Below are 26,494 nucleotides of genomic sequence, written 5' to 3'. Positions count from 1 at the left end.
GAATTAGTGATATAGAAGACCAAATGATGGAGAATAAAGAAGCTGAGAAAAAGAGAGATAACTACTGGATCACGAGGGGAGAATTCAAGAGATAAGTGATACCATAAGACGAAAAAATATTAGAATAATTGGGATCCCAGAAGAAGAAGAAAGAGAGAGAGGGGCAGAAGGTATATTGGAGCAAATTATAGCAGAGAACTTCCCTGATTTGGGGAAGGAAACAGGCATGAAAATCCAGGAGGAACAGAGAACCCCCTCAAAATCAATAAAAATAGGTCAACACCCCAACATCTAAACTTACAAGTCAGAGACAAAGAGAAAATTCTGAAAGCAGCTCTGGACAAGAGGTCTGTAACCTACAGCAGTAGAAACATTAGATTGGCAGCAGATCTATCCACAGAGACCTGGCAGGTCAGAAAGGACTGGCATGATATATTCAGAGCACTAAACAGAAAAATATGCAGCCAAGAAAGAATACTATATCCAGCTAGGTGGTCACTGAAAATAGAAGGAGAGATAAAAAGCTTCCAGGACCAACAAAAACTAAAAGAATTTGCAAACACCAAACCAGCCCTATAAGAAATATTGAAAGGGGTCCTCTAAGCAAAGAGAGAGCCTAAAAGTAACATAGACCAGAAAGGAACAGAGACAATACACAATAACAGTCACCTTACAGGCAATACAATGGCACTAAATTCATATCTTTCAATAGTTACCCTGAATGTAAATGGGCTAAATGCCCCAATCAAAAGACACAGGGTATCAGATTGGATAAAAAAACAAGACCCATCGATATGCTGTCTGCAAGAGACTCATTTTAGACCCAAAGACACCTCCAAATTGAAAGTGAGGGGGTGGAAAACCATTTACCATGCTAATGGACATCAAAAGAAAGCTGGGGTGGCAATCCTTATATCAGACAAATTAAATCTTAAACCAAAGACTATAATAAGAGATGAGGAAGGACACTATATCCTACTTAAAGGGTCTATCCAACAAGAAGATCTAACAATTGTAAATATCTATGCCTCTAACATGGGAGCAGCCAATTATATAAGCCAATTAATAACAAAATCAAAGAAACACATTGACAATAATACAATAATAGTAGGGGACTTTCACACCCCCCTCACTGAAATGGACAGATCATCTAAACAAAAGATCAACACGGAAATAAAGGCTTTAAATGACACACTGGACCAAATGGACTTCACAGATATGTTCAGAACATTCCATCCCAAAGCAACAGAATACACATTCTTCTCTAGTGCACATGGAACATTCTCCAGAATAGATCACATCCTGGGTCCAAATCAGGTCTCAAGTGGTACCAAAAGATTGGGATCATTCCCTGCATATTTTCCGACCACAATGCTTTGAAACTAGAACTCAATCACAGAGGGAAGTCGGAAAGAACTCAAATACATGGAGGCTAAAGAGCATCCTACTAAAGAATGAATGGGTCAACCAGGAAATTAAAGAAGAATTTAAAAAATTCATGGAAACAAATGAAAATGAAAACACAACTGTTCAAAATCTTTGGGATGCAGAAAAGTCATCCTAAGAGGAAAGTATATAGCAACACAAGTCTTTCTCAAGGAACAAGAAATGTCTCAAATGCACAACCTAACCCAAACCTAAGAAGCTGGAGAAGGAACAGCAAATAAAGCCTAAACCCAGCAGGAGAAGAGAAATAATAAAGATCAGAGCAGAAATCAATGAAATAGAAACCAAAAGAACAGTAGAACAGACCAACGAAACTAGGAGCTGGTTCTTTGAAAGAATTAATAAGATTGATAAACCCCTGGCCAGACTTACCAAAAAGAAAAGAGAAAGGACCCAAATAAATAAAATCATGAATGAAAAAGGAGAGATCACAACCAACACCAAAGAAATACAAACAATTATAAGAACATATTATGAGCAACTATATGCCAGCAAATTAGATAATCTGGAAGCAATGGATGCATTCCTAGAGATATATAAACTACCATAACTGAACCAGGAAGAAAGAGAATACCTGAACAGACCCGTAACCAGTAGGGAAATTAAAGCAGCAATCAAAAATCGCCCAACAAACAAGAGCCCAGGGCCAGATGGCTTCCCAGGGGAATTGTACCAATCATTTAAAGAAGAATTAATACCTATTCTTCTGAAACTGTTCCAAAAAATAGAAATGGAAGGAAAACTTCCAAACTCATTTTATGAGGCCAGCATTACCTTGATACCCAAACCAGACAAAGACCACATCAAAAAGGAGAACTACAGACCAATATCCCTGATGAACATGGATGCAAAAATTCTTACCAAAATACTAGGCAATAGCATCCAACAGTACATTAAAAGGATTATTCACCATGACCAAGTGGGATTTACTCCTGGGCTGCAAGTGTGGTTCAACATCTGCAAATCAATCAATGTGATATAATACATTAATAAAAGAAAGAACAAGAACCATATGTTCCTCTCAATAGATGCAGAAAAAGCATTTGACAAAGTACAGCATCCTTTCTTGATTAAAACTCTTCACAGTGTAGGGATAGAGGGTACATACCTCAATATCATAAAAGCCATCTATGGAAAACCCACAGCAAGTATCATTCTCAATGGGGCAAAACTGAGAGCTTTTCCCCTAAGGTCAGGAACGCGGCAGGGATGTCCACTATCACCAATGCTATTCAACATAGTACTAGAAGTCCTAGCCTCAGCAATCAGACAACAAAAAGAAATAAAAAACATCCAAATTGGCAAAGAAGAAGTCAAACTCTCACTCTTTGCAGATGATATGATACTTTATGTGGAAAACCCAAAAGACTCCACCCCCAAACTGCAAGAACTCATACAGGAATTCAGTAAAGGGGCAGGATATAAAATCAGTGCACAGATCTCAGCTGCATTTCTATACACCAACAACAAGACAGAAGAAAGAGAAATTAAGGAGTTGATCCCATTTATAATTACACCCAAAACCATAAGATACCTAGGAATAAATCTAACCAAAGAGGCAAAGAATCTGTATCAGAAAACTACAGAATATTCATGAAGGAAATTGAGGAAGACACAAAGAAATGGAAAAATGTTCCATGCTCATGGATTGGAAGAACAAATATTGTGAAGATGTCAATGCTACCTAGAGCAATCTACACATTCAATGCAATCCCTATCAAAATACCATCAACTTTTTTCAAAGAAATGGAACAAATAATCCTAAAATTTGTATGGAACCAGAAAAGACCCCAAATAGCCAGAGGAATGTTGAAAAAGAAAAGCCAAGCTGGTGGCATCACAATTCCAGACTTCAAGCTCTATCACAAAGCTGTCATCATCAAGACAGTATGGTACTGGCACAAAGACAGACACATAGATCAATGGAACAGATGAGAGAGCCCAGAAATGGACCCTCAACTCTGGGTCAACTAATCCTCGACAAAGCAGGAAAGAATGTCCAATGGAAAAAAGACAGTCTCTTCAACAAATGGTGTTGGGAAAATTGGACAGCCACATGCAGAAGAATGAAACTAGACCATTTCCTTACACCACACAAAAATAGACTCAAAATAGTTGGAAGACCTAAATGTGTGACAGGAATCCATCAAAATCCTTGAGGAGAACACAGGCAGCAAACTCTTCAACCTCAGCTGCAGCAACTTCTTTCTAGAAACATTGCCAAAGGCAAGGGAAGCAAGGGCAAAAATGAACTTTTGGGACTTCATCAAGATAAAAAGCTTTTGCACAGCAAAGAAAACAGTCAAGAAAACCAAAAGACAACCGACAGAATGGGAGAAGATATTTGCAAATGACATATCAGATAAAGGGCTAGTATCCAATATCTATACAGAACTTATCAAACTCAACACCCAAAGAACAAATAATCCAATCAAGAAACGGGCAGAAGACATGAACAGACATTTCTCCAAAGAAGACATCCAAATGGCCAACAGACACATGAAAAAGTGCTCAACATCACAGGGCATCAGGGAAATCCAAATCAAAACCTTAATGAGATACCACCTCACGCCGGTCAGAATGGCTAAAATTAACAAGTCAGGAAACGACAGATGTTGGCGAGGATGAGGAGAAAGGGGAACCCTCCTCCACTGTTGGTCGGAATGCAAGCTGGTGCAGCCACTCTGGAAAACAGTATGGTTTTTTTGTTCCTCAAAAAGTTGAAAATAGAGCTACCCTGCGACCCAGCAATTGCACTACTGGGTATTTACCCCAAAGATACAGATGTAGTGATCCGGGGGGACACATGCACCCCAATGTTTATAGCAGCAATGTCCACAATAGCCAAACTATGGAAAGAGCTTAGATGTCCATCAACAGATGAATGGATAAAGAAGATGTGAGAGGTACACACACACACACACACACACAAACATACACACACAATGGAATATTATGCAGCCATCAAAAAAAATGAAATCTTGCCATTTGCAATGACGTGAATTGAACTACAGGGTATTATGCTAAGCGAAATAAGTCAATCGGTGAAAGACAAGTATCATATGATCTCACTGATATGAGGAATTTGAGAAACAAGACAGAGGATCATAGGGGAAAGGCAGGAAAAATGAAACAAGATAAAACCAGAGAGGGAGACAAACCATAAGAGATTCTTAATCTCAGAAAACAAACTGAGGGTTGTAGGAGTGGAGGGGGGTGGGAGGGATGGGGTGTCTGGGTTATGGACATTGGGGAGGGTATGTGCTATGGTGAGTGCTGTGAATTGTGCAAGACTGATGAATCACAGACCTGTACCCCTGAAACAAATTACACACACACACACACACACACACACACACAGACGCACAGATACAGAGAATATATTAGGACTGGCTACAAGTAACAGAAGACAACTTGATCCAGGTTAAGAAAAATGGGGGGTGGGTAACTATAAGGATTCAGGGGTGGGTAATAGGGTCCAAGGATAGACATATAAGGAGAAGTAGGAAAAATTGAAACCAGAAACTTGACATTTGTCAGAAATGTTATGTTTCTTCTTTTATCTTGTTTTTTCCTGTACACTGCTTGGCTTTTATTTGTAAGCCTAGTCGACACTAAGGGCTTGAGGTGCTGGTGTAGGTAGTTTGGGAATTCTCTAGTGTAAGCTGACAATGGTATATTAGAATAATATATGTTATAATTGACTATAAAATCTTATTGGCTTTGGGGCGCCTGGGTGGCTCAGTCATTAAGCGTCTGCCTTCGGCTCAGGCCATGATCCCAGGGTCCTGGGATCGAGCCCCGCATCGGGCTCCCTGCTCTGCGGGAAGCCTGCTTCTCCCTCTCCCACTCCCCCTGCTTGTGTTCCCTCTCTCGCTGTGTCTCTCTCTGTCAAATAAATAATAAAATCTTTAAAAAAAAAAATCTTATTGGCCTTGATGTCTAAACAAAAGTCAGAGAAAATAATTTATGGTATAGAAATAGTATAGGAGATCATCAGTATTATAATTTAGAGCACTGTTCAATAATTAGCACAACTTCAGTTCAGAGAGAAACATTTATTATTGTTATTATTATACCCAATATGGCTGAAGATGTTCAGCCAAATCCAATCATGTTTTTTTTCTTTTCCCCAGCAGTAAAAATAATAGATTGTAATCACTGTAAAATTAGTCTAGATCTTGCATTTAATTTGTCCCCTGAAGGCCTACATGGAAAAAGAAATAGCCATTTTCCATGCTATTTCTTGAGTTTGTGATATTTTTGCTCTTTCTAATTTGCAGAACAATCATAGTTATAGTATCTCTTATAATTCCATTTATGTTGGAGCACACAGAATCCTCTGGGCACTATTGTTTGTAATTTGAAAGCTATATTGCATTATGTTAGAGACTATTTTAAACTGTATTAATTATAAAATCAAGCAATATATCATTTCATGAAGTCAAATAAAGGTATTATAGAATATCATTATGGGGACAATATGTGTCTTCAAAAAATAATATATGGATAAGTTTAAGAATACACTTTTCAAAAGTTTTATAAGATTTTAGAGTTTATATTTGCAGAACAGATCCTTACTGTGGAAACCATATTTTATGGCCCTAAATGTTTGCAACTCATAAAAAGTATTTGTAATTCATAAAAATATACATTCTAAAGTAATCATAATATAAAGGAATTTAGGATCTGTCAATCAAATATTTTGACTACCTTCATCATATATCAACATATATTGATATTTTGATTGGACAAACTAATGTTCATTCTTTAACTGAACAGTAATTTATTAAATATCTGCTATGTGTCTCATAGTAATGAAAAGTTAAGCAAGTGTGAGATATGAATTTTCTTCACAATGTATCCAGTGAAGTCAGAAAAAGAAATGTCTTTAAAATACACATGTAACAAAAACTTCAGGAGAGATATTGAATAAAAACCTTAGAGACAGAAGGGAGTGATTCTCTCTCACTGAAGCATATTAGAGAAGGAAAGTGTAACTATGTTTTTTTTTAAGTATCCATGAGAAAAGTGGGTTTCAGATTGTACAAAGAATCAATTTTCCAAGATTCAATCACATAGATACAGAGTCTGAAATTAAAACCCATGTCATTTGGTTGTCACTTCATAAATGAAGGGTATTAAATTAGAAGAAATGAGGAGGGTAGATGTTTAAATTATGATTCGCCCTTAAACCATTCCAAATACGAACTTCATGGTGAATTGTACATAAAACAAGAAAAAATATTGAAGAGATATATGTGTTAGGAAAGTAATTTCAGCATCATTAAGAAGTAATTAATGGATAGGGAAGAAATGAGACACAGAGATCAGATAGCCTGTTCTTATTTTGAGTCCAGGTTAGAAATGAAGAAACCAGGAAAGCAGAAGATGGATGAACTAAAGAGATAATCAAGATCAAATCAACCCAATGGGTAAGTGAGGGAAGAGATAAAATAGAATGCGAAAAGGGAAGGATGAAGAAAATAACTAGTTTTGTTTATTTATAAACTATTAAGTTGATAGATTTATTTTATACCGCATTCATCCAGCGTTTATTTGTGCTTGGTATTAAGGGTATTAGAACATTAAAAATTTAAATGTAAGAAAATTGTTTACTATAGCTTTACAAGGTAAAGAATGCACCAACTACTTCAGATTGTTTTTGTGAAGACCAACACAAAATATTCTCGTTTTGTTTACTCTTATTACTGCTGCATCCACCCAAATTTGGGGGACATTATTTTATATTAAGCTGTATGGCCGGCAATGTTTGTTCAATAGTAAGCATAGTAGACATAGTGGTTGTCTTCAGAAGCTTACAGTTAGTGAGTGAAACAGATATTCAAATAATTAAATGAGAAAAGAAGTAAATGGTAGGAAGAAGGATGAAATGGTTCTGTAAGATATTTTTTAGGAAAGTTAAGCTAGTTAAGCTAGTCCTTTAGGAAAGATTCATAATGAAAAATCTGAAGATGATAAGGATTTACTTGGTTGAAGTAAGAGGAAAGAGTACCTCAGGCAAAAACATGTCTTCTGTTCACTTTCAGTGGTCATATAATACCATTGCAATGGTGAACTGTTGGTGACTAGGATTCTCTATGCTTAGTTACCTTTGGCATATCCCTGAAAATATGTTAGTCATTTTGACTTGAATTTACCATTAATTAATTAACAGTGAAAAATAAAAGGAAGAAGTACAAAATAAATAAATAAAACTGAATAATTTATAATTACTTTTTCAAAAGCCCTGTTTAAAACACAAATGTGGGGCGCCTGGGTGGCTCACTTGGTTTAAGCGGCTGCCTTCAACTCAGGTCATGATCCCGGGGTCCTGGGATAGAGCCCCACACCAGCCTTCCTGCTCAGCGGGGAGCCTGCTTCTCCCTCTGCCTGCCATTCCCCCTGGTTGTGCTCTCTCTCTCTCTCTCAAATAAATAAATAAAATCTTAAAAAAAAATAAAAAACAAACATGTGCTTGCATAAATACACACACACACACACACAAAGAAACCATGCTAGAACGAGGCTATAAATATGATAGTAATTTTTACTTAATAAGCTTTATATTTTTTATTTTAAATTATAATAAAGGTTAATCATGTGTTAAACATGTACTTTTCTATATGTCATTGTAAGTATGATTAATCAAATATAACTATTATTTATACTTAGTTCTTTTGGATACTGGAACAAAATTGTGAATTTGAAAATAGCAGTTATTTTTTTCCCACTTCTTAGGTGACGTTTCAATTCACTCAAACCAACTAAGCTAAATCAAATTTTTTAACGTAAAGCATGAATCATGTGGTAAAGTAAATTTCAAAATTGACTTGAAAAGCTTTTCTAGATAGAATAAAAGTGAAAGATGTGAAAATGCATAATATTATTTTTTTGCTTTTAAATATGCCTACTCAGATGGAATCATCAAATTTTATACCTGAAAGAGAGCTGTGATCATGTAATCAAATCTCCACATTTTACAGATGAGCAGTCTTTTCCATTTTTAAAAATCTGCTTTCCCTCCCCCCCCATTCTTTTATGGACTTTAGTTTCCATCAAAGGAGTAATTAATAATATGGAAGACATTCATATTTACCTTTTATTTTGAAGAAACATGTTATTATTGCTTTAACATTCAAAATATCTAAAAACTCTAATAGGACAGGAAGAATGTTTCAGTAACCGGAAAACCACCCTCTCATTTTATACTTTCAGTTTCCTTTTTATCCAAGACAGAGAGGGAGAACAGAACCAGGTCATTGTCCAAAAGTTCTCACTTCTTTCTTATCAGAAGATAAAAATCAATAATTGAAGCTAAAGATAGATTCAGATGGGTGAAACAGACAAGATAAGTGTTGTTCTGCTGATGAAAGTGGCAAGAATCATCTAATTCTGATGTTTAGTTAATAAAATTCCCTATTTCACAACTCTATACTCACTACAAATCAAGCTTAATAATGGCTCTTCAATAAAATCTGAACTTCTAACATAGACTTCGAGTGCCTTCACCAATTCTTTTCTCAGCTTAACCTAATTATTCTCTTTTCTCACTTGCAACTGATTATCCACAGCCCAAAAAGCTGCCTAGAGGATGCAGAAAAAAAAATACACATGGAGCTAATAATTTCCTTAACTTCTTTAAAATAATAATAATAATCTCCTTAACTTAATGAAATTTATGGCATCTTACAAAAAACAGTCTGTGTGTAGTAAATATTAGCTACTTGAACCCTTACTGATATTCATCCAGACTTATATATTTATATATAAGGAATTAACAAGACTGCAGGCATCCTATTTTTTTTGTTTCTTTTGCCTACCCAGCATTTATTCCTAATATTCCTTCCCCCAAATCTCCAGTTTTGTTCAGATACCTACTCCTCATGAACAGACTAGAGCCTTAGAGAAAGACTCCTTCATCTCCAACCTAAGTATAAGTCTTACTGGTCTAAAGACAATCATCTTATTCCCCTTGCCAGCTCTTGGTTTACAAAAGAACACGCTACCCAATTTTCACCAATGTGATTTGAGGAAAAATTTGCTGGGGTAGAGGGGTTGTTTAGACACGTTTTCTTCCCTGCTAAAAGAGATGCATAACAAGTGATGGAGTCTTTTTTCTGGGCATTATCATAGAAGAAACTTCTGCCTCTACCTTGCTCCCAGCCTAAAGAAGGAAGACAGCAGATCTGAGAGATAGAAAGAAACCACATATTATACATCATCATCAAATTTCTCAAATAAACAACTTATACTCCAATTTATCTTTGGGTTTCTGTTATGTGAGATAATATATTCCCCGTTGTTTAAGCAAGTTTCAGTAAAGTTTTCATTTCTTGAAGCAGACGTTATCTTAAGTGATACAGATGGGATAATTATTATTTAGCTAGAGTTGAAGAATTTCACTTAAAATTTCCCATGTTTGTTTGGCCTTCTCAAATCATTCCTTTATATGAGGAAGTAGATTTTCATTAATATCACTTACAGAGTGCATTGCAATCTTAAGAAAAATATAGTGTAGGACTGCATCCTATTTGGTGCACTGATTCATCTGCCCGTGCACTGGGTGTTCGGCAATAAACATAAGGCAAAAAATAGGTTATTCAAAGCCTGACTGCATTATTTGGAGAGGAAACAGCTGTTTGTAAAGTTCTTTTGTAACAATATTTTGATGATATGTGAAGTAGAAACATATGGATTAATTTTCCCATAAGTCAGTGTTTAAACTAATGAAAATGATTAGAAAATATTTTTACCAAAAAACAGATAGCTCAAAAAAAAATCACTGAGGATATCCCCAACTTTTTTTCTAAGTTTAATCAATTCACTGTAAAACTTTAAGATGGAGTTAGAAATAACTAAATCAAGGTCACAAATGTGTATGAAAAATCTTGGCAAGTCATACCAAAATATAGACTGAAGCTGGGTAAAGAATAACACTTCTCCTCAAACTCAGAATTAAAAGTAAGCAAACTTATGATCAACTCTGACTCATAAACTGGGAATGTAGCTTTTTTGAAATGTTTGTACAGAAAGAAAGACTAATTGTTTTAAGCTTTAAATGTTAAAGTACATGCCTTATTTCTCTTGGGACACATTCCATCAGAACAATAGCTAGAGATAATATGTTGCTTTCAGGATATCCTCCCAGTGCAAGTTGGCATTTTGCAGTTCATAACTGATATACAACAGTATAAACAAGATGAAATATAGCCCTCCTTAGGACTGCCAAAAGACATGTTTCTCTTTTCCTCATTACTACAATTTTCAACTTTTTTATTAAAACTTTCTTGTACCTCTTTCTTTTCTTGAAGACATACTTGAAATCACTTACCCCTAAGTTTTTTACTTAGGATAAAAAAAAAAACCACTTGGTTTTTTTAAGTGTGAGTAATTCAAACAGATTAGAATTTTACTTTTCAATTTGTTATAATTCAACTTCAATTATTTAAGCACTTATATGGCAGGTACTATACTCAGTGCAGAATGCATGATGTTGAGCCGGATAGCACTGTGGCTGCCCTCTCTGTATGTTCTGTCTTTGTCAAAGGTAGAAAGTTAAACAAGTCATAACCCCAAATGTGTCCAGGGCTATAATATGGGAGCATAAGATCCAGTAGAATCATAGAACATGAGCATCAAGTTAGTTCAAAAGAATCAAGGAAGACTTCCTGAAGTAAATGATCTTAAGTCATGTTTTTCAAATTGGAGGCTGTAAAAATCAATTTAGCAAATCAAGAAGAGTAGAAGAGAATGAAACTATAGATTGCATGGCACATCAAATGTGTGAGTATTGTTTCATGAAACTTTTTTTTTTTAGTTGTGTTTGTGTGTGAGAGATCTTGGGGTTTTAAAGTAAAAAAAAAAGTATATATATATATATATATATATTTCAAGAGGAATCATGCCTCCAAATGTGTTTGAAATCCACTAGTCTAAAGCATGAATACAAATTAAGTAATCAAAAATAAGAAATAGGAATTTTTCTGGCAGGACCACGAGTTTTTCTGGCAGAGAAAAGCATGTGTAAATGCCCAGAAGTATAAAAGTTTGTGTAATTCTAGAAAATACAAGAAGTTCAGAAATGCTGGAAGAGTTGAGTGGAACAGCAGTGAATGAGTGAGGGAGGTTGGTGGCTGAATTCAGGGCAGAAAGGAGTATAAAGCTTAATACTCTAAGCCATGCCATGAAGTTTGGGTATTATTTTCAGAGTAATTGTTACCTGATAAATGGTTTTAAGCAGGAGGATATGATCATGGTTGCATGTTAGAGAAAAGTTCTGACTGTATTTTACAAATGGGAGAGGAAAATCAATATTGGAGGCTTGAGGTTTGCAGTAATTCAGATGGCCTGCTCAAGCAGAGTGATTTGGAGGCTACGGAGCAGTGGATGGATCTAATGCCTGGTGAAAAGCACAGTACTAAGACTGATGTTTGGCTGTGGGAAGGAAGGGAAAGGGAAGTACCTGGAATGCCTGTCAAATTGCAGGAGTGCTAACTCTAGCTGTGATGGTAAACAATGGAAAAGAAACAGGTTTGGTGGATAAGGAGAACAAAAATGTTCAGGTTGGGATATTTGACTGTTAAATCTGCTCATCCTCAAAAAACAGTAGAGAGACTTAAAAAGGTTTTTACTAAGTGTCAATTCCTGGTGCAATGCTCTGGAAGGTTTTCTAAGTGAAGAGTTCCATTATCCAATTTCTATACATTTCAACATAGGTTCTGCTACTCTGGTTTTCTCTCCGTAGTTTTAATAATAATGATTAATAAGTGATGTTTCAATATGCTAGCCTTTTGAACTTCAAATTTTATTTTATTTTCAAACTAAAATGCATTTTTCTATAGAAAAAATGGAAAGCTAGAAATCACTGTGCTAAAAACAGTTTAACAAAAACAATTAATCTTCAATATGACATATCCAATTATCCAATGCATGGCAGTATTGAAGCTTAATTTTTTTCTATTTGGATACACGAAATGAGGACCATTTATTGTTTAAGCAGATTCATGTGGGGTTTTTTTAAAGATTTTATTTATTTATTTGAGAGAGACAGACACAGCGAGAGAGGGAACACAAGCAGGGGGAGTGGGAGAGGGAGAAGCAGGGATGCGGGGCTCGATCCCAGGACTCTGGGATCAGGACCTGAGCCGAAGGCAGACGCTTAATGACTGAGCCACCCAGGCATCCCGCAGATTCATGTGTTTTAAAAAAGAGAAACTAAATTGTATAGATATAAAATTTTTATTTTGAAAAAAATAAGTGGAGATATATTTAGACACATCAGTAGTTTTGTGGATATATACATTTTTTAAAACCCAACAAATTCAGTTATACCATATCATTGTAATGAAGAGGTTTTCCATCCTGACAATTATAATTTTCTGCTGGTTGGGCACTCATAATGTAGCAGAATCATAAAGCACAAATAGAAAGTCTTCTCCTATGTCTAGCAATTCAAGGGGAAATGTCCATGGAATTTTTTTTTATTCAATTAATTCCTGTTTCTTCAATTTTGGGGTGTATATAGATATAGCCTTGATGCAAGTTGCTTATGATAAAAATGCTATTCAATTCAATAACATTACATCAATTATCAGATGATTACCATGAGCATGGAGTTCTGTATCACATCTTTGCTGCCCTAAAAGTGCCAATGTTCCTGTTGGGAGGATACAACCTTCTCTGAAGGTAAATGGTCCAAGGAAAATGTTCCTGTGAACTAATCCCACTCTTCCCTAAAGGGAAAGTTGGGTTAAAACTAAAATTAAGATTGGATTAAAAACCTATAGAATGTGAAAATCCTAATGTGAAAGGGACATAGAACTTAGGTGTGAAGTGACATGCACCCCCAGACCCTATTTACATGTACACCTGGGCAGCTTGTACACTGTGATGTGGAAACTATATGTTACTGTTCCCGTGTTTGGGGCTTTGTTTTTTTGTTTTGAATTATTTTCTTCTCTGAAAAAGCATGACCCTTGAAAATTAAAAGTTTGGCTTTCAACACTAGGGTCACTGCTATCATTTTTGTTGTTGTTGTTGTTATTTTGAAAGGTCAAAGCATGAACTCTCCTACCGTTATTTCTCCAGTGGTGGAGGTTCCTGAGTATCTGTGAGAAGAGAACTCAGGAATGACCTGTAAAACTGTCTTCAGTTTCATTCTGTCACACAGAAGCAAGGCCAGAGTATACACCACAAACAATTGCAGCAAATATAGTGGAAATCAATTTCAAATAAAAGGACTAGATAAAACCACAGAGCCTCCAGATAGAAACCACTCCATTAAAATATTTATGTCTTTACAAAAGAAATACTTGGTGGATTACAAAAACTTTATACTGACATGCAAATATTTATATCATAAAGGAAGGTATAATTAGCAAGATTTATCATTGTAAATAGTTATCCAAGAAACTCAAAATAATAAATATATAGACTTAAGGGAATTTTACCACATTATTCACAGCATTCATTTCTGAAAGCTAATACAACAAGTAAGTTTATTTTTTCTTTCTTATGTAGTTTAAATATATTTTAAAGTGAGATGGATTATTCATTAATGGAAGAGAAAAACAATTGTTTTCTTCTGCAAATGCATACTCCATGCTATTATCCAAAGTCCATCCACAAAAGACACTTAAGCAAATAATCTGTCTAGGTCTGACAAACTTTAAGCTCTTTAGCCATAGGTTGGCTCTTACAAGCTAAGAAAACTTTAGGTTAGGTGTGTATCTGCATTTATTTGCCACAATTCTAATTTCTTATTAATATCAAGATGCTTGTCATTATGGTTGCTAGCATTATCTTGTGTCTTATGCTACAATTTGGTAGGAGAGAACTGTCTTTGCAATAGTAAAATTTATTTCAATAATATAATTGTAATCCATTTTCTTTCTGTACAAATTCACCTATATAGTACTGGATATTTAATAGGTGGACTTTAAAAATCTAGCTCCAAAAAATTCACAATAATAAATATTTCCATATCTGGACCCAAAGCCTGGACATTCTACTCAATATATTAGGATGGCAGTTGAGATCGAAAGGTACAAAGTGGTGCTGAAAACCATCCACCCATGCATTTTATGTCCTGGATGCCACCTTCCTACCACACTAGAGGAGTATATAATCTCTCTCACTTGCTTGCTCTTTCTCTATTAGCATGAAACCTTCTATGCAGTTCCCAAAGCTGCAATCCAATCAGACACATAGAGTAATTCCCTGTTTCAATGCTTTTTCCCTTAGTCTAGTTCAGAATACAAATGCAGACAATATTGCTTTCCCAGAGGCAAGCTAGGTAAATCTTTTTCTTCCTCTAATAGAGGCAGAGAATAAACATTTCAAGATTGAAACCCACTCATCTGTAAACAGAAATGACATAGATGACATTTACTAGAAAAAAAATAAGCAGAGATTATCATTTCATAGCCTGCAGTAGATTGAAACTAGTTGAAAAGCAAATACTTCTTTTAGCATACCATTTCCTCTATCTGATAATGGGTGTCGATCTTTGTTTTGCAGTCTTTCTAATTGCTTTGCTTTTATTTTTAATGAACCCCCATTTCACATACTCATCAGCCACATATGGGGGAAAATTGATGGCGATGCACAATCATTCACAAGGGCATGTTCATTAAAGATAAAAAGCTTCTGGGACTGTGGTCTTAGGAGGCAGCTAAATGGCTTCATTCCTTCTTCCAACTTCTTTTAGCTGTATCTTTCAAGCTCTATAAACCCTCACAGAAAAGGAAAGGAGTTTACATTGTACATGAAATAAGAAACCCCTGAGTTATTATTATTTAAATTTTTATGTATACTCTTGGGAACTGAGCATATTGATTTTGTGTTTGTATCTCTATGCCTTAAAGATTGGGGAGGGTGGAATCTAAAGGGAAATGTAGAGTTTTTGACATGTTGTCAAACGCCTGAGTTATCTGAGATCAAAAGTTATCTGAGATTAGGTTCTTTCAGGAGGGGAAAGTAGAACCATTCTGTCTAGAGCTGGAAGCTATTTAAAATTCACACTGAGGGGCACCTGGGTGGCTCAGTTGTTAAGCTTCTGCTTTCCGCTCAGGTCATGATCACAGGGTCCTGGGATCGAGCCCTGCATTGGGATTCCTGCTCCACAGGAAAGCCTGCTTTTCCCTCTCCCACTCCCCCTGCTTGTGTTCCCTCTCTCGCTGTCTCTTTCTCTGTCAAATAAATAAATAAAATCTTAAAAATAAATAAATAAATAAAAATAAAAATCACACTGAGCCAAGAAATCAGAAAAACAAACTGGACATGACCTTAGAGTATGGAATAGAGCATAGGATTTGGAGTTCAAAAACTGGAATTTGAATGCTTGTTCAGTTTCATGAGGGCTATTTTAACCTTAAGCAAATAATTCTGAGCCTGTTTCTTCACATAGAAAAGGGAGGCAGTAATATTATCTAATGAGCTTACCTCATAGTGCCACAGCTAGGATAAACTGAGAGAACATCAGGGAAAACCTTCAAAACCATGGCTGTGTCTATGAGGACATTGCATGAAGAAAGGGGCCATTTCACATCTCTTTTAAAGGATATCTTGCTCAATTAATTTTGTTGGGAATACTGCCCATATGTTTGATGGGAAAAAAAGAATTAGGAGCCCTAGCTCACAATTTTCACAAAAACAAAATATAGGTATATCCAAAACTTGACTGTATAACTCTTAACCCAAAACATATTAGAAGAAGATATTTTAATATATGTTTATGAATTCCAAGTAAAAAAAACCTTCTTAAATTAGACACAAAAAGTGAAACCCTGGATGAAAATATTTGCAGTATATAACAATTTTCATACATGCATATTTAGAAATATAGAGATATATAGGGTCTTTTCTTTTGAAAACAATAATAAGACAAACATCCTGATTGAAAATGGGCAAGTAGGTGAATATATGTTTCATTGGAGAGGAAATAAACATGATATTTTATGCATAATTTTAACTAAGTTTCAATAATCCTTTCTTATATTAATTGGGGATGGAGCTGTGAAGAAATGATACTTCTATATTTTGTTGGGACAGTGTAATTGGGACAGCTACAGAAAGAGCAATTTGACCCTATAAAATTTGAATGACACTCATTACCTGTCCTAGAGAAATACCCACATCATTGCATAGGAAAGCATATATATGGGTATTCATCACATCTAGCTACAACAGCAAAATATTAAGAAAAAATGTTCATCAAAAAGACGAATGGCAAAATAACCATATTATACTCAAATTGTGTAATATGATGTAGTCACTAAAAAATTATGAGTTAGTTCCACATACACCAACATGGAAAGAATTGTTAGTTATATTATTGAGTAAAAAAAGCAATTATTGAATGACATATATTAGATGACACCATTATATCAGAACATGCACAAGACAAGACAATTGAAGTGAGCCCCACACTTGCCCCAGATTACTGGCTTGAGTTTCCAAGCAATGGCTCAGAGAGAGGGAATTCAGCACTAGGCGGATTTGGCTGAGTTGGAAGTGACAGAGCTAAGGGTCCAGGGAAACCCAAGAAGCTAGAGTTCACAGAACAGAGTGCTAGAAAAGAAAGAGCTTGAGAGAGAGAATTCTGGAGATCAACAGAGAGTTCACTCAAGTAATCTGTAGAGTAATGATCAGTGCCTGCATTTGAGGATGCTACCTTAAGCAGAGAAAGTACCATCCAAAAGAATTACAGGGAACAGTACACTGGGCTCATATAAGGAACAAAGCATGTTCCAAAAAGCCATAAAGAAAAACTTTATAATTAATGGCATTGATTAGAATACTCAGAAGGGTTTTAGTTCAGAAATGAGAGATAATTAGCACTAGATTAAATGCTGTTCTGGTCCCACCAAAAAAATATTAAAAGACCTAAAGGATCAAACAGTTAACATGTAACCCAACCATGCCCCAGTATAGAGCTTCATAATGTATACTAGACCCTTGAACAGCATGGGCTTAGACTATATGGGTCCACTTACATGCTAATTTTTTTACAGTACAGTATTATAAATGTATTTTCTCTTTCTTATGATTTTCTTAACATTTTCTTTTCTCTACCTTAGTTTATTGTGAGAATATAGTATATAATAAATGTGTAACATCCAAAACATGTGTTAAGTGGTTGTTTATATTATTGGTAAGACTTTTGGTCAACAGTAAGCTATTAGTAGTTAAGTTTTGGAGGAGCTTAAAGTTACACACAGGTTTTTGACTGCAGGGGGTTGGTACTTGTAACTCCAATGTTGTTCAAAGGTCACCTTATAAAGGAATACAAAACCATGTGGCATCAAACAAGGTAAAGTTTTTCAGATACGCAAAGAAGCAGGAAAATATAAACCATAATGAGGAGAAAAATCAGTCAATCAAAACTGATCCAGAACTGACATTAATGAAAGGCTTGAACAGGATATTAAAATAGTTCTTGTCACTGCATTCTATAGGTTAAAAAAATGTGTCCATCAAACCCTTCAGGGTATATTATGAGGAAGAATACAAAAACAATATTAATTAAAAATACTATCTTTTCATTCTTTTTTATTCTTTCATGCTTAAATATTCATTAGGTAGTTATTTCATATAGACCTGTATACTAGGCAAAGGATATTCAATAGGAAGCACAGTAGACATGTGACTATCTTCAGAGGGCTTACAGTTTAGGTTAAACAAAAATAATAACAATATGGCATGGAGTTTATATTGTATATAAAGGTAAAAATCTATGAGGGAGGGAAATTACAAAAGTATACTACTTTACAATTCTAATACTCTACACAATATGGTAGACTCACTTGAAGGTAGACTGTGATAAATTAAATATGTAAGTTATTAAAATAATTACTATAGTAACAAAACAGCTATAAGTAATAAACCAACAGAGATTAAAATGGATCATAAACTACACTAAATCCAAAAGATGGCAGGAAAATTAAAAAAAAATCAACAATGAAGAACAGATGAGATAAACAGAAACAAGTATCACGGTTATAGATTCATACCTAATCATACTAATGATCACATCAAATGTAAATGTATCTATTTACATTTGAAGATATAGGCATATTGGATATAAACAGACAAAACCCAACTATAAGCTCTAGGAAACTCAATTTAAATATGAAGATCCAAATAGGATAAAAGTAAAAGAATAAAGAAAAAATATGCCATGCTAAAACTCATCAAAAGAAAGGTGGCAAGGTCATATTAATATCAAAGTAGATTTCGGAATAAAGAATATTACTCAGAATAAAGAATCTCACTTTATATTGATAAAGAAGATCCAAGAAGATCTTCCAAAAGAAGATCAAGAAGAACAAACAAACAATTTTAAACACTTATGCACTTATAACCAGAGCTTCAAATACTTGAAGCAAAAACTAATACAACTTCAAGGAGAAATACACCAATTCACAAATGTAATAAGAGGTATCAATACTTCTCTTTCAATTGTTAATAGAACAAGCAGGCAGAAAATCAGCAAGGATATGGTAGACTGAAAAACACTACCACCCAAACTTAACTTGATTAATTTTTAGAGAACACTACATTCAACAATAACAGAAAATGTTGTGGGTTTTTTTTTCAAATATATACAGACTGTTTACCAAGATAAACCATATTTACGTAGTTCCCCGTTCAACAACAGCAAAAAAGGGACACACACTTATATTTGAATTTCAGACAAACATCAAATGATACTTATTTCTTATTAAAGACTTTATTTTTTAAAAGCAGTTTAGGGGAATGAGCCGAGATGCCCTTCAACAGATGAATGGATAAAGAAGATGTGGTCCATATATACAATGGAATATTACTCAGCCATCAGAAGGGATGAATACCCAACTTTTACATCAACATGGAGGGGACTGGAGGAGATTATGCTAAGTGAAGTAAGTCAAGCAGAGAAAGTCAATTATCATATCGTTTCACTTATTTGTGGAACATAAGGAATAGCATGGAGGACATTAGGAGAAGGAAGGGAAAAATGGGGGGGGATTGGAGGGAGAGATGAACCATGAGAGACTATGGACTCTGAGAAACAAACAGGGTTTTAGAGGGGAGGGAGGAGGGGGGATTGGTTACCCGGTGATGGGTATTAAGGAGGGCACGTACTGCATGGAGCACTGGGTGTTATACGAAAACAATGGATCGTGGATCACCACATCAAAAACCAATGATGTATTGTATGGTGACTAACATAACATAATAAACTTAAAAAATAAAATAAAATAAAAAATAAAAGTAGTTTAGATTCACAGCAAAATTGAAAGGTACAGAGATATCTCATATGTTCCCTGCACCCACACATGCACCGCCTCTTCTATTTTCAACATCTGCCACCAGAGTGGTACATTTTTTTCAATTCCTGAACCTGCATGGATACATCATATCACCCAAGTACATAGTTTACATTACTGTTCACTCTAGGTGTCCTACATTCTATGGGTTTAGATAAATGTATAATGACATGTATCCACCATGATAATATAATTCAGAATATATTCACTGCTTTAAAAATTCTGTGTTCCACCTACTTATCTCTTCCTCATCACTAACCCCTGGGAGCCACCAGTCTTTTTATTATCTCCATAGTTTTGCCTTTTCTAGAATGTCACATAGTTGGAATCATATAGTATGTAGGCTTTTCAGATTAGATTCTTTTACTTAGCAATATGCATTTAAGGTTCCTCTATATCTTTTCATGGCTTGATATTCCATTTCTTCTTAGCTTTGAATAATGTTCCACTGTTTGGATGCACCCCTGTTTATTTATCACCTACTGAAGGACATCTTGGTTGCTTCCAAGTTTGGCAATGATGAGTAAAGCTGCTATAAACATCCTTGTACAAGTCTTTGTGTAGACATAAATTTTTAACTCCTACAGGTAAATACCAAGGAGTATGATTGTTGGATTGTATGATAAGAATATGTATAGTTCTTGAAAATTTGATTGTGATGATGCTTGCCCAACTCTAAAAATTTACTAAAAATAGAAAAAAAATATGTATAGTTGTATAAGAAACCACCAAACTGTCTCTCATAGTGTCTGGACCATTTTGCATTCTTAACAACAGTAAATGTGTTTCTGCTGCCCCCACATCCTCACCAGCATTTGGTGTTGTGGGTGTTCTGGATTTTGAACATTCTAATGGATATGTATTGGTATATCACTGTTGTTTTAATTTATACTTCTCTAATGATATAGGATGTGGAATATTTTTTCACATGCTTATTTGGCATCTGTATATCTTCTTCAGTGAAGTGTCTATTAAATAAAGTCTTCGGCCTATTTTTTATTAATTTTATGACTTTTTTGCTTACTATTGAGTTTTAAGAATTTTTTGTATATTTTAGATTATCAGATGTGTCTTTTGCAAATATTTTCTCTTAGTCTGTGGCCTGTCTTTTCATTTGCTTTATCAAATAATGTTTTTACTTTTATTTTTTTAAAGATTTATTTATTTATTTTTGGAGAGAGAAGGAGAGAGAGCACGAGCAGAAGGGGCAGATGGAGAGGGACAGGGAATCCCAAGAAGACTCCATGCTGAGCATAGAGCCTGATGTGGGGCTCAGTGTCAGGACCCTGAGATCATGACCTGAGCCAAAACCAAGAGTCGGATGCTTAACCAACTGCGTCACTCAGGCAGTCCTCAAATAATGTTTTTAGTATAACTATGTTCCATCTTATACTTGAAACATATACTAAATAATTATTCAATGTTTACTTAAAATTCAAATTGACTAGACATCCTGCATTTTATATGGCAAATTTAGCTCTAGGTCATAAAGCAAAACACAATTAAATTAGACATCAATAAAAATATTTCAAAATTCCTAATTATTCGTAATCCAAATAACACAATCCTATATAGCCAATGGGTCAGAGGAGAAAAAAAAGGAAAATTGAAAACTATTTTGAATTGAATGAAAATAAAAACACAACATACCAATAACCAATACTCCTAAACAAAGTTGGCTTTTTGTTTTTGTCTTGTTTTGTTTTTTAAAGATTTTATTTATTTATTTGCCAGAGAGAGACAGAGCACAAGCAGGGGAAGTGGCAGACAGAGGGAGAAGCAGGCTCCCTGCTGAGCAAGGAGCCTGATGCAGGACTGGATCCCAGGATCCTGGGATCATGACCTGAGCTGAAGGCAGACGCTTAACCAACTGAGCAACCCAGGCATCCCATAAAGTTTTTGCTAATCAAATCCAACAGTGTATACAATTGCCATACTGTGACCATGTGGTATCTATCCCAGAAATGTAAGACTGATTTAACATTCAAAATGAATCAACATAGTTTGCTACAATAGTAAGTAAATAAAACATATTATCATCTGAATAGACACAGAAAAACTTTAACAAAATCCAACATCTACTCTGTTTAAAAACTCTCAGCAAACTAGGAATGTAAGAGAACTGTCTCAATGTCAATCTGATAACAGACACCTATGAATAACCTACAGCTAGAATCATATATAACAGTAAAAAATTGGATATTTTCCCCTTAAGATCAGAAAGTATCTGATCCTACCACTTCTATTCAAAATTGGTTGGGAGATTCTAGTCCTTGCAATGAAACAAGGAAAAGAAATAAATGACATCTACATTAGAAAGGAAGAAGTAAAACTGCCTTTATTCACATATAACATAATAATCTATGTATAACTCAACACCCCCAAGAAACAAATAATCCAATTAAAAATGGGCAGAAGACATGAACAAACATTTCTCCAAAGAAGATATACAGATAGCCAGCAGACACATGAAAAAATGCCCAACATCACTCATCATCAGGGAAATACATATCAAAACTATAATGAGATATCACCTCACATCTGTCAGAATGGCTAAAATCAAAAACACAAGAAGCAACGAGTGTTGGTGAGGATGTGCAGAAAAAGGAACCCTCATGCACTGTTGGTGGGACGGTAAACTGGTGCAGCCACCATGGAAAATGGTACAGAGGTTCCTTAAAAAATTAAAAATAGAACTACCTATGATTCAGTAATTGTATTACTGGGAATTTACCCAAAGAATACAAGAACACTAATATGCACTCCTATGTTTATTGCAGCATTGTTTACAATAGCCAAACTATAGAAGCAGCCCAAATGCCAATCAATAGATGAATGGATAAAGAAGATGTGGTATATATGTACATATATATATATATGCCATATATATATACACATATATATAGTGGGATATTATTCAGCTATAAAAAAGAACGAAATCTTGTCATTTGCAGCAACATGGATGCAGTTAGAGAGTAAAATGCGAAGCAAAATAAGTCAGCCAGAGAGACAAATACCATATGATTTCACTCACATGTGGAATTTAAGAAACAAAATGAACAAAGAAAAAAAGAGAGCGAGACAAACCAAGAAACACTCTTAACTACAGAGAACAAACTGATGGTTTGCTAGAGGGGAGGTGGGTGGGTGGCTGGGTGAAATAGGTGAAGGGGATTAAGAGTAACTTATCATGATGAGCACTGAGCAATGTATGGAAGTGTTGAATCACTATATTGTACACATGAAACTAATATAACACTGTATGTTAACTATACTGGATTAATATAAAAAACGTAATAAAATATAATCTATGTAAAAAATCTAATGGAATCCATAAAAGCTATCAGAACTAATGAGTTCAGCATGTTTGCTAGTACATGATTAACATATAAAAAATTACTGTATTTCTATTTATTATAAATGAGCATTCATTGATTGAAATTAAATAAACAATACCATTCATACAGTACCAAATGAATTAAATATTTAATGATAAATTCAACAATAGGCATGCAAGACTTCTATACTTAAAAGCACAAAGCATTGCTGAGAGAAGGTCAAAAAATCTAAATAAATGGAGATATATATATTATTATTAATATATCGATTCTTCCTAACTTGGTCTACAGATTTAACACAATTCCAATAAAAGTTCTGGTAGGCTTTTTTTTTTTTTTTTTTTCTGGTACAACTTGGAGAGCTGATTCTAAAATTCATGTGGAGAAACAAAGGACCTATAAAAGCAAAAACAATTTAAAAAAATAAATATTCAATATTTTCTCTGTATTGTAATTTTCAATGTTTTAAATAGCTAAATCCTGAATAGTATAAATTATTAAAACAAAGTTTTGCTTTGCTTGGTTTTAAAGAGTTAACACTATTCCCAAAAAAGAAAAAACCAACATGAGGAGATGGAAATTGTTAGTTATATTTTATCAGAGCAAACATGACAGGATAGAGGAGTAAAATGCATCAAGGTCAAATAAAAGCTATATGATAGTTGAAGAATGTTAAAGCCAGCTCAGGTAGGGCTCAATGTTAAAAATGCTAGTCTTAGTAAGGCATCCAATATGCATACAAGCCCAAAGAGCTTCCTTCAATGTCTTGTGTCGAGTCTTGTTCTATATTGTGTGTATGCTTCTAAACATAGCATGGGAGAAAACAGATGAGTGGATTTTCATTGTCTTGATGCTTTATTTTGGAACAACTGCTTCTATGTATCTTTCCAATTTTTGAAAACTATCAAGTGAATGACATAATTCATCTAAATTTCTTCTTTTTCTGGTGGCAAAAATAGTAATAATAACAAGTAGTGCTTTGGTTAATTTAGATGTTATGACCCATGATGTCACTAAAGTCCTAGTTGGCTTATAATAACCCAGTTTCTCTTTAGACAGGCTCTCTCTTCCTTTCCCCTTCTCCCTCTGTTTCTCTACTCCTTCCGTTTCAGTCTGTTTCTCTTTCTCTGTATAGTTTTCGGCAGCGCGGGAGTAATTTCTGAGAAGAGCCTTGGTCCCCAACGTGCTTATGCTGTAACAAGCTCCCTTCTTCCTATAGCTCTGGAACTCTGTGCCCACTGCCACCCTACATTTATCTCATTGGACTGATTCATTTGCATGTCAGCTCTCCTAACAGTTCATGAGTTCCTCGGTGACAGTGGCTTTTTGTGTTATTATCTGTGCCTAGAACAATCCTTGGCTCTTAAAATTCAATTCCTATTTATTGAATAGATGTACTTTCTTTAGTAATGTCTGTAAATACTGCATTTGTTTCTTGGTACAGAATAAGACACTACGAAATTCACATCTGTAGACTATGTCACGGAAATAGAGATAGATGAAAAGAGTTTGTGAAATAAAAAAAAAAAAATCCTACCATATAAGCAATTATTCTTCCACAGAAACATAGCTTTGGCAAAGGAATTTTGGCAAAGTGGTGGAAAATAAAGTGCTGATAATTCTAAACCTCAAGGTAGGTCATCTTCCCTTCTAAATATATAATACTATGATCCTCCAAGTTGCTTAGGTTAAAAAGCAGCAAATACAATAATGACATGTTGAATCATCTTTAATTCTCTTTCTTTTCCTCACCTCCCTCCCAATGTACAAGCTATGGCCTTGTTTTCTTTTTATGTTTTTAAGCATTTTGTTTTGTTTTGTTTTGTTTTGTTTTAGATACCTGCTTAATGAGACGGGATATCCTTAGATTTTGGTTTCCGACTTACTCTAAGACTAATTTTAGGAAGCAAGTTTATCCCATTTACATATCTTGGTATAAAATGTATTTCTTGACTTTTAATTTTAGCATGTTATTTTATATTTTCTTACTTTAATAGTCCAATTTCTATATTTTGCTAACTGAATTGACCCTGTTTTGTCTTATTAATTCATTCATTAAATATTTATTGTGTACTATTTGTGGGTGGCACTAATTTAAGTGCTGGAATAAAAGTTAAGCAAACAGACAAAAGTCTCTTTACCTCTGGAGCTATGTGATTTTTCTAATGGTAATTTAGATTGTTACATAATCTATTTTTTTCCATTTTATAGTAGTTACCTTTAAAACTTTATATTTATATGTATAAAATGTAAAAGTAAAAACTTTATGTGTATGTATGTAAAATATTTCTTCATTTTTTTTAGACAATATGACTGCCATCACCCCCATGAGGAATAGAGTTTTCTTTTTTTTAACTTAATTTTTTTATTATTATGTTATGTTAATCATCATACATTACATCATTAGTTTTTGATGTAGTGTTCCATGATTCATTGTTTGCATGTAACACTCAGTGCTCCATGCAGAACGTGCCCTCTTTAATACCCATCACCAAGCTAACCCATCCCCCCACCCCCCTCCCCTCTAGAACCCTCAGTTTGTTTCTCAGAGTCCATAGTCTCTCATGGTTCGTCTCCCCCTCCGATTTCCCCCCCTTCATTCTTCCCCTCCTGCTATCTTCTTCTTTTTTTTTTTTTCTTCTTAACATATATTGCATTATTTGTTTCAGAGGTACGGGTCTGTGATTCAACAGTCTTACACAATTCACAGCGCTCACCATAGCACATACCCTCCCCAATGTCTACCACCCAGTCACCCCATCCCTCCCACCCCCCACCACTCCAGCAACCCTCAGTTTGTTTCCTGAGATTAAGAATTCCTCATATCAGTGAGATCATGAGATACATGTCTTTCTCTGATTGACTTATTTCGCTCAGCATAATACCCTCCAGTTCCATCCATGTCATTGCAAATGGCAAGATTTCATTCCTTTTGATGGCTGCATAATACTCCATTGTATATATATACCACATCTTCTTTATCCATTCATCTGTCGATGGACATCTTGGCTCTTTCCATAGTTTGGCTATTGTGGACATTGCTGCTATAAACATTGGGATGCATGTACCCCTTCGGATCCCTACATTTTTATCTTTGGGGTAAATACCCAGTAGTGCAATTGCTGGATTCTATGATAGCTCTATTTTCAACTTTTTGAGGAACCTCCATACTGTTTTCCAGAGTGGCTGCACCAGCTTACATTCCCACCAACAGTGTAGGAGGGTTCCCCTTTCTCTGCATCCCTGCCAACATCTGTTGTTTCCTGACTTGTTAATTTTAGCCATTCTGACTGGTGTGAGGTGGTATCTCATTGAGGTTTTGATTTGGATTTCCCTGATGCCGAATGAATAGAGTTTTCAATCACATGTTTGGTTGAGGATTTTAAATAGCAAGTT

Source organism: Phoca vitulina, unplaced genomic scaffold (genome assembly GCF_004348235.1).
Source record: "Phoca vitulina isolate PV1807 unplaced genomic scaffold, GSC_HSeal_1.0 scaffold19, whole genome shotgun sequence".
Classification (NCBI taxonomy): domain Eukaryota; kingdom Metazoa; phylum Chordata; class Mammalia; order Carnivora; family Phocidae; genus Phoca; species Phoca vitulina.
Note: the sequence above shows the minus strand (reverse complement) of the source record.